General features: G+C 42.2%; 1 protein-coding gene across 4 annotated transcripts in view; it reads right to left on the bottom strand.

The window, feature by feature from the left end:
• The window catches only part of PAK1 (p21 (RAC1) activated kinase 1), a 158,678-nt gene that overhangs the window by 78,956 nt on the left and 63,096 nt on the right, over positions 1–16,626 (bottom strand). For 2 of the 4 annotated variants that reach the window (XM_067750459.1, XM_067750456.1), the window contains exon 1: positions 7,047–7,252. The exons of the other annotated variants lie outside the window; for them this stretch is intronic. The gene's annotated coding sequence lies outside the window, so the exon portion shown is untranslated. Of the gene's footprint in view, positions 1–7,046; positions 7,253–16,626 lie in introns of those variants that run through there. 4 annotated transcript variants of the gene reach the window in all.

Consider the following 16,626-nt stretch of genomic DNA (forward strand, 5'->3'; position numbering starts at 1 on the left):
CAAATCAGCCATGTGAAAGTTATGTACACCTTTTACTGCAGTTGCAGGCTCTTCATTCAAGTACAATTCAAATAATTTTTAATGAGTACTTACTTGTAAGGTGCTATGCCAGAAACCAGGGATATAGAGATAAATAAATGAATATGTTCCCAACTCTAGAGGTTCTCACTGTCTAGTAAGCAAAACAGACAGGACCTAGAAAACCACAATGTCAGGCCAATTGTGAACAGTGCTGTAGAATAGTACAAGCAGTAAAATGTCAGAAGAAACAGAAAGGAAAGACTATATTAAACTGAGGTCATCAGTGAGGCTTCTCAGAAGAAGTGGTGTTAAGAGTAGGGGCTTAGGAGAATGCCCTGGTGATCCAGTGGTTAGGACTCCACACTTCCACTGCAGGGGGCATGGGTTCCATCCCTGGTCGGGAAACTAAGATCCCACATGCTGCACAGTGCAGCCAAAAAAAAAAAAAGAGTAGGGGCTTAAAGAATAAATAGGTCAGACTAGTGGTCTTTGACTCTGGGCTATTAGAATTCCCTAGGAGCTTTTTAAAACACCAGATGAAGTACTTAAGAGAGGAAGTATACTAATATCTGCAATTTACTTTGAAATGCATTTTTTAAAAGTAAGATACATTAGTGGATGAACATAGGGATGTGATGTAATATACATGTCAATATATAATATATAATGGATGTGATAAAGCAAGTTAACATGAAAATGTTAATGGTAGAAGAATCTACATGGCGATTACACAGGTATTCACTATAAAATTCTTTCAACTTTGCTGTATGTTTCAGATTTTCCTAATTAAAAAGCGGGGGCGGCAGGGGTGCGGGGGGAATACCACTGCTTTAACTCTGATTTTAATTGGTCTGGGATAGGCCCAGGCATTGGTATATTACCTTGACCAAGGAAAACAGACAATAAAATGAATGATTTTGACAGAGAACGACGAAGGCAAATATATCCCAGATCATAGGAATAACACGTGTGAGAGTACAGTGTGGTAGAAGGCAACATGAAGGTGAAAAAGTAGGACACAGCAATCACAGAGGACCTTTCATTTTCTGCAATACATACAGCGCTAGTCAGAAAAATGGTCCTTTCTAAGCAGTTCTAGATCTGTACAATGAATGTCCCATGTTAAAAATAAAAGATGACGCTGTTGATTAAAAAAGGCTGAGGGATGACAATGAGAAAAGAAGTGTTCCCTGGAGGAGGGGACCAGCTGCTATCCATCTGCACTGACGACTCTGTGGTGCCTTGAGCTCACACAATGGGACTTGGAATTTAGGAGAGTTCTCTAAATTGACTAACAAAGTTGCTAAAATTCTTTTAAGAGTATCCCCATTGAACCTTCTGGACTAACTGTCTTTACAAATAGGGTTTCAGCCATCACCTGGGGCTGATATTTCAATAACCACTAACATTAATGGAGTGTACAAGAAAACCTGGAAATCTATTTGGTTGGTATTATTTTTCTCACTCATTCATGTAAATATTTATTCATCACCTACTGTTTGCCAGACTGTGTTAGGCGCTGGGGATAAAAGAGTGAACAAATCAGAAGAAGCAAAATCTCAGAGATGCTGCCAGCCACCCAGGGTCACACAGCTAGTGGAGAGCAGAGGCAGGAACCTGAAATGAAGTCTGTGTGACTGCAGAATCACCTCTCTTTCCACCATACCATACCTCACTGTTCACTCTAGAGGCAAAGGAATGGACTAGATAACCTTTAATATTACCTCAGGCCATTATTTAAATGAAGATGCGGAAGGAAAAAAGAAATAAAACCTATCTCATGTATTAATCACATTTCTCAGTTCCAACAACTCAGAGCTGCTAAGACTGGCATGCTCAACAATCCACCCAAGACTGGGGAGTACTGCATGCCCTTGACACCTGGTTATGAGAATCTGATCTTTAATTAAATTGTGCCAGGAGGTTTTCTTTGGCAGAAGCCTGGAATGCTACAGTCTTGAATTTGCTGAGGGATGTCCTTCTGACAAGTCAAAGACATTCCCGCTGTGCAGCCTCCAGCCACTCACAGTGGTTTAGCAACAAGAAAGCAACTGCTAAGGTAGCAGGGAGGAAAACTGGAAGCTCTTTCTGAGCTGTTAGGAAAGCTACTTTAATTTTTGACCCTCAGTTTCCTCTTTTTTAAAATACAAATAGGATTGTCTATTTTACAGAGCTATCATGAGAATTGAAAAGCATATATAAAAGCTCCTAGCATGCTGCCTGACACAAAATAGATGTTCAAAAAATACCTGTTCTCATCCCCCACTCATCTATCCAGTTTCATCTCTTCTATCTCTAAACTTGTCATTCCAACCCAATCTGCTTTCAGGCTACTGCCTTTGCCCACACTGTTCTCTCTGCCTAAAATGTCCCAACTTGTCTGCCAAGAAAACTCCTACTCATTCTTCAAGACCCCGCTTGATTCACTTCCTCTACAAAACCTTCACACAGCCCTCCTATTTCTACCTTGCCCCAAATTTAATAGCATTTTATACATAATTCTATGCAGCAGGTTCCATATTTCATGATATCAACCTCACCAGACCATGAACAAGTCAAGGGACAAAACTAAGTCTGATTAATGTCTATGTCCCCGAGTCCCACCCAGCACAGACCTGGCACAACTAGGTAATTAGTAACGGTTCACTGACTAAAAGGCAGCCTGGTTTAGAGAAGAAAAACACAGGAGTTGGAAGGATCTTGAAAAATCAGCTAGTTCCAAATCTTTATTTCATAGTTCTAACATGAAACCCATAAGGGTATGCAACTTAGCTAAGATCACTCAATGAAACAGAATACCTGGAAAACTTCCTACAGTTGGAGAGGTATGAGAGGCAGCAAAGTGAAATGGAAAAGGCAGAGAGATTTGGAGTCAGAGACTTAAATTAACTTATGTTGACCCTATACCTTCACCCTCTCCTCCCCCTACCAATAATACTACACATCTTCCTCACCCCTATCACCCCTGCAGATAGTCACTAGAGTCACTCACAGAAACCAGCACCAAATGTCTTATAATCCTCCTCCTACCATCTTGGGAAATTCCTGACCTGTATCCCCCGTTGAGCTATTCCCAATAGTTAAGGGAAAAATTCAAATTTAAGCTTCAAACCTCCAGCCCTCCCCACGGATGGCCTGAAATGAGAAAATAATCACTAAAACCTGAGGCTCATACAATCTGAGAGCTGAAGGAACCAATAAGGTGATCTAGTTTAACCTCCCAAGAAACACTGGAATCTATTCTGCTGTCTCCTAGATAGATGATCTTCCAGTCAATCTGCCTGAACATATCCTATGATTTCCCACACTGCCACATGCTGCCTCAAAGGAACATATTCTCTTGGAAGTATTAGGAACAAAAGAATGAAACTAGACTGCCCTCTCTCCTTTAAAAGAGAATCACAACTAATTTAATCAAGCTTCCAGTGTCCATTTACTTCAGACAGCCTTGACCACCCAAACTCTCAAACCCAACCTTTCCTGTATGTCCTCTAATCTGACCAAATTCCTCAACCCTTTCCTGACTCTGGATCCCTCCCACTATTTCCTCTGGAACTTCCCATTTGTCATGGGCTCATTCCCCTTGCCTCTTTGCCTTAAAAGAAATTTGGTTATCTCCTGAGAAAGAGACTTCTCTAGCAGCTCTCTCAACTGAAGGCTGTTTTCTCTCTTACTTCCAACCTATCAGTGTGGTCCTTAATTTTCAGTGCCATTTCCAAACCACTCCTTTTTCTTCCTCTTGTAAAACTTCTGTTCCTTTGAGTAGCCTCCACTGGCTGCTATCACACTCCCTTGCTGCCTAATACCTACTTCCTGGACACTCCACTCAAAGGTCCCTAGATCAGTGTTCTTCTGTACAGTTAACATTCTAGGTGATTCAACAGCCACAATGATGACCCTTCCAATACTCTGGCTATTTCATTTGCTGACCTATAGTCCAAGTTAACCAATACTCCCATGATCACACCCTGGACCTTATCCTCAAAATGTTCATTGACTCCAATATCTAGAGAGAATCATATATACTCCAAACACAACTTCCTATCCATGTAGCTCACTTGTTCAAGAACTTCCACTACAATTCCCAGACTTTCTTTTGAGCTCCAATCCACTATCGGTTAGTCCCCACTACAATCACTTTCTTTTTTCCCTAAACATAGTCCAACAAAATCACTTAAACATCAAAAACCATCAACCTGGGCTTCCCTGGTGGCACAGTGGTTGAGAGTCTGCCTGCCAACGCAGGCACGGGTTCGTGCCCCAGTCCAGGAAGATCCCACATGCCACGGAGCGGCTGGGCCCGTGAGCTTTGGCCGCTGAGCCTGCACGTCTGGAGCCTGTGCTCTGCAACAGGAGAGGCCACAACAGTGAGAGGCCTGCGTACCGCAAAAAAAAAAAAAAAAAAAAATGAACCCTCTAAAATTCAACAACAAAAAAAACAAACAACCCAATTCAAATATGGGCTAAGGATTTCAATAGACATTTCTCCAAAGAAGATACATGAATGGGCAACAAGCACAAAAAAAGATTCTCAACATCACTAATATTTAGGGAAATGCAAGCCAAAACTACGAGACACCACCTTATACCCTTAGGATGGTTACTATCAAAAAACCCCAGAAAACAACAAGTGTTGGTGAGGATGTGGAGAAACTGGAACCCTTATGAATTACTGGTAGAAATATAAGATGGTACAGCCACTATGGAAAACAGAAGAGCAAACAGTTCCTCAAAAAATTAAAAATATTACAGAATTACCATATGATCCAGCAGTTCTACTTCTGGGGTATATACCCCAAAATATTGAAAGCAGGGTCTGTAAGAGCTATCTGTACACCCATGCTCATAAACAGTACGAACAATAAACTATTGGCTCATTGGCTAAGGGAGGGGGTGAATGAGAGGCCCAGTTGATGCTCATTTGAGGCAAGGTAAATCTGATAAAAAACAAAAACAAGAACAATCAACCCCCTTGCCTTCTCTCCCTTTCCAAAATTCAGTTGACAAAATTCCAGCTTTGGGATGGTTGAGCTCAACTCTCTCCAAACTGTCTCTATACTGAAAGAGCTGAGTATCCTAGAGAACATTACCTGGTTGACTGTTTTAGCTTGAAAATTATGAGGCTCTCCCTACTTATGATTACCTTGCCTCAAATGAGCATCAACTGGGCTTCTCATTCACCCCTTCCCTTAGCCAATGAGCCAAATTTCAATGAGAAAACAGAAATCTTTGCAGAAGAACTCTATCTTCCCACTCCTAAATCTGTATGCTTCCCTGCACTGTACCACCCAGTTACAATGAAGGAGGTGACCCTTCTCCCATCAAAAGCCATCCTCTCATTCTCTCTTCTCCCTCTACTCCTTGGCTTGTACTCCCTCCTCTCACCTGGAATGATCTCCTCCTTCAGCAGCTACATTAATCAATCAATCTCTCTCTCTCTCTCTCTCTCTCTCTCTCTCTCACACACACACACACACACACACTCACTCACACACACACACACATATTCAGTCATTCCACAAACACTTATTTAGCATTTACAGTGTACCAATACTAATCTAGCTGAACAGGACAAAGTCCCTGTGTTCATGAACTTTATGGATTAGTAAGAGAAGCAAAGAAATAAGCAAATAAATATACAATGTCAAGTCCATAATAAAAATTAAAGAGTAGTTCGTGTGAATATGAAGGGACAGGGATGGGGATGGTACATAAGATAGTGATCAGGAAAAATTTGCTATGGAGGGGAAAGGATTAGAAAGACGAAGCATGAGAGGAAAGGGATTAGAAAGGGGAGCAGTAAGAATGGAGAAAGTGGGGATGGGAGAAAAGGTGGGTAGAGCGCAGGACAGGAAAAATGTTCAGGAGTAGGAAGCAGAAAGAAAAGTGGGGAGAAGATGATAAGGAGGTAGAGTCACAGAACAACTGGGGGGAGGAAGGCAGCCCAAAATAATCAAGGTAGGTTAGTATCAGGCCTGACATGTGTTTCTTAGTTTCAGATGATCAAAAAGGAAAGAATTATAGCGATTAAGACATTACACAGCCTCAAGGTCTGTCATTAGCTTGACGGAGTACGGAGGAAGCTCCAGAGAAGACAGCCAAGTTTAAAGCAGCTTTATGCCCAAGTATCGAACAATTGGCCAGTTTGGAGAAAAACCATTAATATACCTCGATCTGCTTCTTCCCAACCCCATCTCCCTACACCCAATATACCTACACTCAACACTAAAATAATCAGCATTCTCAATCTCTGCCTCGTCTGTGAAGACACTGGGTCCTGAGCAGCCCAGTAAGATGCCATTCAAAAGACTGGCTGGGAGACAGGGTACCGAGGTCTTCTTCCCAAGTTTGCCTCCAAGGTCTGTGTCCCAAGTTTGCCTATCTCCTACAGTGTTGAGGGGGACATTTCTGCAGTCCATTCTGGGGCTTTTACCAACTCACCTGTCCAAAAGGCAGTTTGACAGCCTGAAAATGCCAGAGTCACAAACAAAATGTCAAGCCCTTCATTGCACAGATAAGGAAACTGAGGCCCCACAGAGGCTGCCTGAACAGGACCAGCCCCCCCACCCCACCCCAGGTCTCACAGCTCTCAGTTTACTCCACCTCTTAACAAGTCACTTATAATGCAATGCCCCCCCCAGCACCCAAGAGAAAAGCCCCCATGGTCCCAGCAGGCCAGCCGCTAATCCAAGGCTGAGGGAAGCATCACCCTAGCCACCAAGCAGAAGGGTGCTTGCAAAGGGGCAAGGCTCCTGAGGCAGAGCAAGTTCCCCCCAAACCAGCTTCCCCTTCACACTCTTCCCTAGCCAGAGCTCTGATTCCAGGGATGGCCTAGGCCTGCGTGGGCTCATCTGGGGGTTCCACCCTAAACCCCTTCTCTCACTTAGGGTCTCTTAAAGGAAGAGACCCTAAATCTACCGGACTCGCGTCACCACTCCCCGGAAGCCAGCAGAGACGTCCCCACCCCCCCACCCCCCGCCCCAGCACCGCGCAGCTGAGCGCGCCCCAGGGTGGGCCAGCATTACCTGGCGGCGGGATATGGCCCCGGCATCTCTGCTTACGGTTTTTGTGGCAGAGCCGCACCTCCCTCACGCCTGGCCGGCCGCGCAACACCCTGGGCTCCACCCAGGTGGCTCTACTTAGCTGGGGCCGGACTCCCAGCAGCTCGGCCGCCCCAGCTCTGGCTCCAGGGCGCAACACGCTCCCGCCCTCGCAGGGCGCAGCGAAAGCTCTGCTCCAGGGTTGGCGAAGCAGAAGGGGCGGGGAAATAAGGGAGGGAAGGAGGCGGGAGAAAACCGCGCTTCTCCTTTCTGCAAAGAGGCTCTGAGGGAAGGCGGGGAGACTACTACCTTGCCACCCTCTCAGCTATTCTCCCCAACCTAGTCTTCAGCAGGGGGTAATTTCTCAGTGAATCCAGTCTTTCCAGGGACTGTCAGAGCTTCCTGGGTGGGCCCCAGAGTCAAGGAAGAGAACCAGAGCTCCCCTGTGCCTTAGTTTCTCGAGCTGGGTCTGGACTCCAGGACAACTCAAATCAAACCTAGCATTCTATCAGATTAGGCTTCAAGGAAAGAAATACGCCTACCCACCGCCTCGAACAAAGGTGTCAGGTGCTAATTCTAATGCCCTAGGGAGAACACTGGGTGGATGCTTATAGCTGCTTCTAAGCAAAGAAAGCTCAGCAGCAGCTACCATTTATTAGCGCTGTTGTGTACCAGGTACTTTACAAAATCTTATGTCTGTCTCACCACAACCTTAGGAAGTAGACACACTACCAATTCACATGTGTCAAAACTGAGTCCCAGGAAGAATATGGTTTTGTACAATAAGGATTTCTTAAACACATATTGTGAATCAGGCATTGTAAAGGGCCCTGAGCAGAACAATACAGAATATTTACCAACACTGGCCCAGACTCCCTAAATGCTAGTAGTGCCCCTCAATAATTGAAACAATAATAAACACCTTCACACATTTCCAAATGCTCCGTAGGACGTCAAATTACCTCGTCAACTACCCCTCTATGTCTTGCTCTTGAGAGAGATGTCAGGAGTCAGAGTATGCAGGGCCTCTTGTGGGTCATAACTAGGAGTCTGGGATTTGTTCTAGGCTTTAGCAATGGGAAAGCTTTGGAAGGTTTGAAGCAGAATGACAAGGTCTAATCTATATTTTTTAAAAATCACTGACTGCTGAATGGAGAACAGAGGGGAGAGTTATGGAAATAAGAAGACAAATCAGTAGCTTCTTTCAGAACTCCAGGCAGAAGAAGACGGTAATGATTTAGAATAACATATTGGAAGAAGAGATGAGAAGAAACAAGAATATTCTAGCATACAGCTTGGAAGAAGCAGCAGCCGAACTCGGTAAAAGACAGGATGTGATGAGTGAGAGAGGTCAGTGACTTCCCCAGGACCACACAGCTGGTAAATGGCTGCATCATTCCAACTTTGGTCTGACTCTTAAGCCTATGCTTTATTTCTCTCTGCCATGTCAGTCATCTTTGTATTGACTACCATATCCCTCTCCCTACAGCCTGGCAAAGAGCAGGTAACCAGCATTATGTCTGATCAATAATTTAAGTGTGCTAGAGAGAAATTTTCCCTGACAGATGTCTACACCTCCATTTGATATGCCCAAAGTAATCTAATTGCAGAAGGATGTAGAGGAAGAACTCCAGGAGGACAGAAAGAGCTCTTCTGTTAAGTATTTTTCACCTTTCCCAGACCCTGAGTACTTGTGTTATTCCAACTATCAAAGTCTCAAATTTGGTAGAGGAGACAGGAAATTTCTTGAGGATCCCCTTGCCCACACAGAGAATCGGTCAGTAATACAGACTGGAGGGATCTGCTGCACTATGAGAACTCAGCTTCAAAGTAGTTTTAGGATGTTCTTTTGGGCCCACACCCTTGTCCTTCAACTTATGAATGAGAGGAGAACCAAAAAGAGTCCGCAGTCTTGGACATAGTTTTTCAAAGTAATCATCAATAATCATAACATGACCTTACCCAACTTCCCATCCCATGCAGCATTTGCTCTTACAGATAGGCTCTGCTGGAATATGCAGGAACAGAAAGCTCATCTGCAACGAGCACTATGAGACAGTGCTTCCTAATATTCAGCCAGGTGCCTCTCTGTAAACTTCCAATTCTGGCTACTAGAGCACTCAGAAAACATCCTTCAATGCCAAATCATATTAAAGGCTTTCAGATATGTGTATATGGTGATCTATCAAGGCCATGCACATTTTCTCTTCTCCAGAATAAACACACTCAGTTCTTTTAATCATTTGTTCATTCAATAACTATTTAAGCATCTTGTACAAGCCACCAGAGACATACACACCATCGAACAGGACTACACCTTCAAGAAGTTTATGGTTTGAGTATGGCAGTTTTTAACTCGCCCTGTGTATCAGTATTACCAGGGAAGCTTTAAAAATATATACTGAAGTCCTAGCAGAGATTCTGAATCAACTGGTCTGGGATGTAGCCTAGGCAACGTATCTGATCAATATAACTATAGCTACATATAGATATCTATCAGAGGACTAATACTACCTGATTTCAAGACTTACTATAAAGCTACAGTGATAAAGGTGGTGTGTTATTGGTGAAAGGACAGACAAATATATCAGTGGAACAGAATAGAGACCCTAAATAGACATACACAAATATAGTCAACTGATACTTGACAAATGAGCAAAGGAAATTCAATGGAGAAAGAACAGTCTTTTCAATGAATGGTGCGAGAACAACTTGACATCCACCTGCAAAACAATTTAGACACAGACTTCACACTTTTCACAAAAATTAGCTCAAAATGTATCCACAGACCTTAATGTAAAATGCAAAACTATAAAATGACTAGAAGATAACAAAAGAGAAAACCTAGATGACCTTAGATTGGGTGATGGCTTTTTAGATACAACAACAAAACCACAATCCATAAAAGAAAAGGTTGATAACTTGTACTTATTTAAAAATTATAACTTCTGTTCTGCCAAAGATAGTATTAAGAGAATGAAAAGACAAGTCATAGACTTGGGAAAATATTACCAAAACACACATTTGATAAAGGACTTATATTCCAAATATACAAAGAACTCTTAAAACTCAACAATAAGAAAACAAACAACCCAATCAAAAAATGGACCAAAAAAATCTGGACAGACACCACACCAAAGAAGATATAGAGATGGCAAATAAGCACATGAAAAGATAATCAACATCATATGTCATTAGGGACTTGCAAATTAAAACACAACAAAATACCACTACTTACCTATCAGAATGGCTAAAACCCAAAAGAGTGATAACAGCAAATGTTGGTGAGGATGTGCAGCAACAAGAATTCTCACTCACTACTGGGGGAATGCAAAATAGTACAGCCACTCTGAGACAGTTCGGCAGTTTCTTATAAAGCTAAATATAGGCTTACCATACAATCTAGCAATTGCACTCCTAGGCATTTATCCAAATGAGTTGAAAAACCTGTCCACAAATATTTATTGCAGCCATACTCATAATTGCCAAAATTCAGAAGTAACCAAGATATTCTTCAATAGATGAATGGATAGACAAGCATCCATACAATGCGTATTATTCAGCAATAAAAGAAATGAACTATTGGGCTTCCCTGGTGGCGCAGTGGTTGAGAGTCCGCCTGCCGATGCAGGGGACACAGGTTCGTGCCCCGGTCCGGGAAGATCCCACATGCCGCGGAGCGGCTGGGCCCGTGAGCCATGGCCGCTGAGCCTGCGCTCTGCAACGGGAGAGGCCACAACAGTGAGAGGCCCACGTACCGCAAAAAAAAAAAAAAGAAAAAAAAGAAAAGAAATGAACTATCAAGCCATGAAGACCTAGAAAAACCCCAAATGTATACTGCTAAGTGAAAAAACTAGTCTGAAAAGGCTGACTCCAATTATATAATATTCAGGAAAAGGAAAAACTATAGAAGCAGCAAAAAGATCAGTGGTTGCCAGGGGCTAAGAAAGTGGGGGCAGGGATGAACAGGTGAAACATAGGGCTTTTTTTTTTTTTTTTTGACTGCGCAGCGCAGCGTGCGGGATCTTAGTTCCCCAACCAGGGATGGAACCCATGCCCCCTGCAGTGGAAGCTCGGAGTTGTAACCACTGGGCTGCCACGGAAGTCCCCACAGGGCATTTTTAAGGTGGTAAAACTATTCTGTATGATACTATAATGGTGGATACCTGATACGATGCACTTGTCAAAACCCATAGAAATATACAACACAAAGAGCTTTAGTTAATAATAATGTATCAATGCTGATTCATCAATTGTACCCACTGATAACAAGATGTTAATAGAGGAAGTGCTGGGAGGAGTGGGAGAGATGGAGTACACAGGAGGTCTGTGTACTTCCTGGTCAATTTTTCTATAAGCCTAAAACTGCTTGAAAAATAAAGTCTATTAAAATAAAATAAAAAATAAAGGGCAAATATCAAACAAAAAAGACATATAAGATAAACCTCATTTTCTTTTTCATTAGACCTAAAATTACTCTGTCAAATTATTGTAAAAGTTTCTAAACTCTCTCAATTTCTATGCTTACCTCATTGCAGACTGGGAACAGTTCAAACTCTACTTTGAGTGATCTGGGCACCTTTTACTAAACACGGTCCTGTTTGCAATGACCCTGGTGCAACTAGGGCACCTTCCACTAAACACAGTCTTGTTTGCAATGACCCTCTTACTGCCTGGTACCCTATGGGAAAGGTGATAGTCTAAGGGCAGTCTATCCCCTATAGAACGTAGTTGGACTATCACCCCCATTTACTATACTTTGTACTTCTAATAATTCAGTCTGAAGCTGCACTAGCTTTTTAGCCACTGCAGTGCCTTTGGCTGACACTGGCCTTAGGCAGCCAAAACCACAACTTTCATAAGAATAGCATCAGGCTAGGTCTCCTCTAGGCTCCCCATATTTTGCCATTTCTTTCAGACTTAAAATATAGAACTTCACTGCCATCCACCTTAAATTTCATCTTTTTTGGCTTCAACCCACCTTTTCAAGCTCACTCGCTCTCACTCGCTCATTCTCTCTCTCTCTGTCTCTCTCTCTCTGTGCCATCTAGCATAGTAGTTTTTCCTTCCAGTCTTTATCACCTGCAAATCTAGTAAGTATTCTATCTCTTCAAACATTTATCAAACATCTGCCATGTGCCCTTGCCTGTACTTGGTTACAGGGATTAAAGATGACCTAGAAATGGCCTATGACTCCAGGAATCACCACTAATAAGGGAGAGTGGCATACATAAAACTGTAAAAAGTACTGCACTAGAAAACTGAATAAACAAAATAAATAGGATAAGATGGAAGAAACTACAAAACATGTATCATATAGTATAAGGCAGGACCACTAATGTCTTTAGCAAGGAAGATCAAATTCAGGCATCTTCTGTTCTAGATTTCAGTTCTCAAAAACCAGATGCTGGTTTGGTTATAGAATGCAGACCAGCCAGCTCACATGCTGTCTCTTTCAATGGTGGGTACTGCTATAGGAAGCTTGGCTAACCATGGCTTCCTCTGATGAAATACAAGACTCATGAAATTGAGGTATATTAATAAGAAGCCAGCATTTTATTTATTACTAAGGGCTAGTAAATTATAATCAAGGAAGAAACTATTAGCTAAAGAAATGAAAAAGCAGAATCAAATGAGGTAGAAGGGACTTTAAAAGACTAAACTACATAGTCAGTGAAAGAAATAAAATCCTACATATATCAAATAACTGGCCCAAGTTTACACAAGTTAGCAGTTAACTTGTTTTAAGTGCAATTACTCCTTGCATTTATATAGTCCTTTGGTTTTCCAAAGTAAATAATTCACAAACTATTCATTCAACCCATGGATCTTGACCAGTGATGTTTTGTCTATGTAGTCATCTTAGCCTAATCAGGCCCTTTAGGTTATTCAGCTGACTTCTACAAGCATATGAGTTTGCAACCACTGTTAACACTATATAAAGGCTAATGATCAGTAATAATTAGCAAAATTTGTTTAGACATTAAAGGTTTCAACTGATAGTGGCTGTAGGATTTGAAAGTGATTGTTTTTATTTGATTCTTGTGCAACCACAAATAATTTAAGACCAATATATTTACTGATTGAGAATTACAACTTCTGATATTACCAGTTAAATGTAGGAGGAAGTGGGGACTTCTCTGGTGGCGCAGCGGTTAAGAATCTGTCTACCAATGCAGGGGCCACGGGTTTGAGCCCTGGTTCGGGCAGATCCCACATGCCGCAGAGTAACTAAGCCTGTGTGCCACAGCTGCTGAGTGTGAGCTCTAGAGCCTGCAAGCCACAACTACTGAGTCCATGCACCACAACTACTGAAGCCCGTGCGCCTAGAGCCTGTGCTCCGCAACAAGAGAAGCCACTGCAATGAGAAGCCCACGTGCCCCAACGAAGAGTAGCCCCTGCTCACCGCAACTAGAGAAAGCCTGCACGCAGCAAAAAAAGACCCAACACAGCCAAAATAAAAAATAATAATTTAAAAAAATAAAGTCTTTAAAAAATATGTAGGAGGAAGTCAGTCAACAATGATGATTTGGGGTCTATTAAAATAGTCACCTAATATACCATTCTTTCTTGTAATTACATGGCAGAGCCTGTTGTCTATTAAGGACTATGGAATGAGGTGGAGAATAAAATAAATAGATAACAATAATGGCTTACCAAAATACTTCAAGAAAAGAAATAAGCAATGGAAGGATGGAAAAGGGGGGAAAAAGGCAAAAATCTATTCAGTGCCAGTCAGATATAAAGCAACTAACTAAATCAAAATGTACACGAAGTTCAAACAAGGCAAAAAGTACAGAGAAGGGAGACACCAACTATATCTGTAGAGCTGGGGGAAGTTTTGTGAAGGAGACAGTATTTGGGTTGGGTATTAAAAAGGAGTAGAATTTTCATAAATAGAGGTACTGAGAATGGGGGTGAGGGTTGAGAATCCCCTTGAGGGAACCACAAAAGCAAAGGCCCAAAGGAGGAAAAAGCATGAGCTCTGTTTAGGAAATAATAAACAATCTAGACATTCAAGGAAATAGTAAATAGTCTCATCATTCATTCACCATTTACTGAATTTGTTCTACATGCCAGATACAGTGCAGTCACAAAGGATGAAAATATGAGGAGACCTACTTCTTACTTTCAAGAAACAGAGCATTTTTAAAGACAACAGAAGACAAACCTGTGTCACTGGCACTCAGACGTAACAGATCCAAAAATCTGTTCCTTCTTCACCTGTCCCCATCTCAATGCAATTCTACTCTTCCAATTACCCAAGCCAAAAATCTGATTCATCTTTTTTTAATATATATAAATTTATTTATTTATTTTTGGCCGTGTTGGGTCTTGTTGCTATGCACGGGCTTTCTCTAGTTGCAGCAAGAAGGGGCTACTCTTTGTTGCAGTGCGTGGGCTTCTCATTGCAGTGGTTTCTCTTGTTGTGGAGCACAGGCTCTAGGTGCATGGGCTTCAGTAGTTGTGGCACGTGGGCTCAGTAGTTGTGCCTCAAGGACTCAGTTGCTCCGCAGCATGTGGGATCTTCCTAGACCAGGGCTCAAACCTGTGTCCCCTGCATTGATAGGCGGATTCTTAACCACTGTGCCACCAGGGAAATCCCAATCTGATTCATCTTTGACTCCATTTTTTCTATCACCTTTACCTCAAAGTCACCAGCAAATCCTAACAACTCTACCTTCAATATATATCTACAATCCAATCACTTCTCATTACCTTTACTGCTACTGCCTTGGTCCAAACCATCAGCAACTTTTACCTAGAATAGTGGTTCTCAATATTTGGAGGCTAGGGGGGAGAGATTTTTCTCCAAAGGAGAAATTTGGCAATGTCTAGAGAAATTTTTGTTGAAACAACTGAGGAGGTACTACTGGCATCTAATGCGCAGAGGTCAGGAATGCTACTAATAATACTATGATGCACAGGACAGCCCCTCGCAACAAAGAATTATCTGGCCCAAAATGTTAATAGTGGAGAAACTGTGACTTAGAGTATTGCAGTAGACTCTTAAACAGATCCACTCCTGCCTCCCAGAATGATCCTTTTATAATGTAAGTCTCAGATCACATCACTCTCTTCTGCTCAAAATCTTCCAGTGGCTTCCCAAGTCCCTCAATGTAAAAGCTAAAGTTCTTATGAAGACCTACAAGGCCATACATGATCTTACCTCTATCCTCCTCCTCCACCCCCCATCTTACCCTGCTACATCTCTGATCTGGTCTCCTACTTCTCTCTCCTTCATTCACACTGCTCCAGGCACAATGGCTTCCACCAACAGGCTATGTACACTCCCACCTCTGGGCTTTGGTACCTATGGTCACTCCGCCTAAAAACACATATTCCCCCAGATATCCGTATGACTACTTTCCTCACTTCCTTCAGGTCTCTACTCAAATATCACTTCATCAGAGGTCTTCCCTGACCACTCTTCATAAAACGACAGGAACCTCTCTTCACCCCATCTCAGCACTCTTTATTCCCTCCTACTCTGCTTTATTTGTATCCATAGCACTTACCATCAACTGACATATTTGTTTCCTTTTTGGTTGACTCCCACCAATAGAACATATGCCCCACAAGCAAAAACTTTTCCTTTATCCCCCGACCTAAGAACTATTCCTTGCATACAGTAGGAGATTGGTAAGTAATGGCTGAATGGATGAATAAGTGAATGAATAAGTGGAGCTGGAAAGACCAGTCAGGAAGAAACTAGAAAGACCAATGAAGGCCAGAAATGTGGATATAATCTTAGAATTGGCCTAAAGAAGAGACTGCCCAAGAGTGATTATCTTGTCATATGCCATACAAATCACCTTGTCTTCTCCATCAAATAGAGACAGAGAGAGTAACGGGGAATTCTATTTTATATCAATATAAGAACATTATAATAATTAGAAGTATACAATAATGAAATGGATAATCTTTAAAGTATTAACACCCTCAATCAACCTCTCAGCACGTAGGACGCAGTAACAAACTACTCTCCCATAATTTTCCCCTCTGCTTATCCTTTTGGATTCAGTTCAAATGTCACCACCTCTACCAAGGTTTTTCCAAACTCCCTCAAACAGAGTTAGCCACTGCTACTTATGGTCCTCAGAGCAATCTGTCCACTTATCCCAATTTACTAAAAGTGTTTGTTAATATATTATTATGACTGAATTGCGCCCTCCTTAGCTCCAAAATTCATATGTTGAAGCCCTAACCCCACCTGTGACTGTATTGGAGACAGGGCCTGTAAGGAGGTGATTAAAGTTAAATGAGGTCAAGGAAGTAACTTCAGAGGAGGATCTGATGGATATGGAAGTGGTCGTGGATTGGGGGATGGCTATAATGGGTATGGAGGAGGACCTGGAGGTGGTAATTTTGGAGGTAGCCCTGGTTATGGAGGAGGAAGAGAAGGATACGGTGGTGGAGGACCTGGATATGGCAACCAGGGTGGGGGCTACGGAGATGGCTATGAAAACTATGGAGGAGGAAATTATGGAAGTGGAAATTTTAATAATTTTGGAAATTATAATCAGCAGCCTACTAACTATGGCTCAATGAAGAGTGGAAACTT

Source organism: Pseudorca crassidens, chromosome 9 (assembly GCF_039906515.1).
Source record: "Pseudorca crassidens isolate mPseCra1 chromosome 9, mPseCra1.hap1, whole genome shotgun sequence".
Classification (NCBI taxonomy): Eukaryota; Metazoa; Chordata; class Mammalia; order Artiodactyla; family Delphinidae; genus Pseudorca; species Pseudorca crassidens.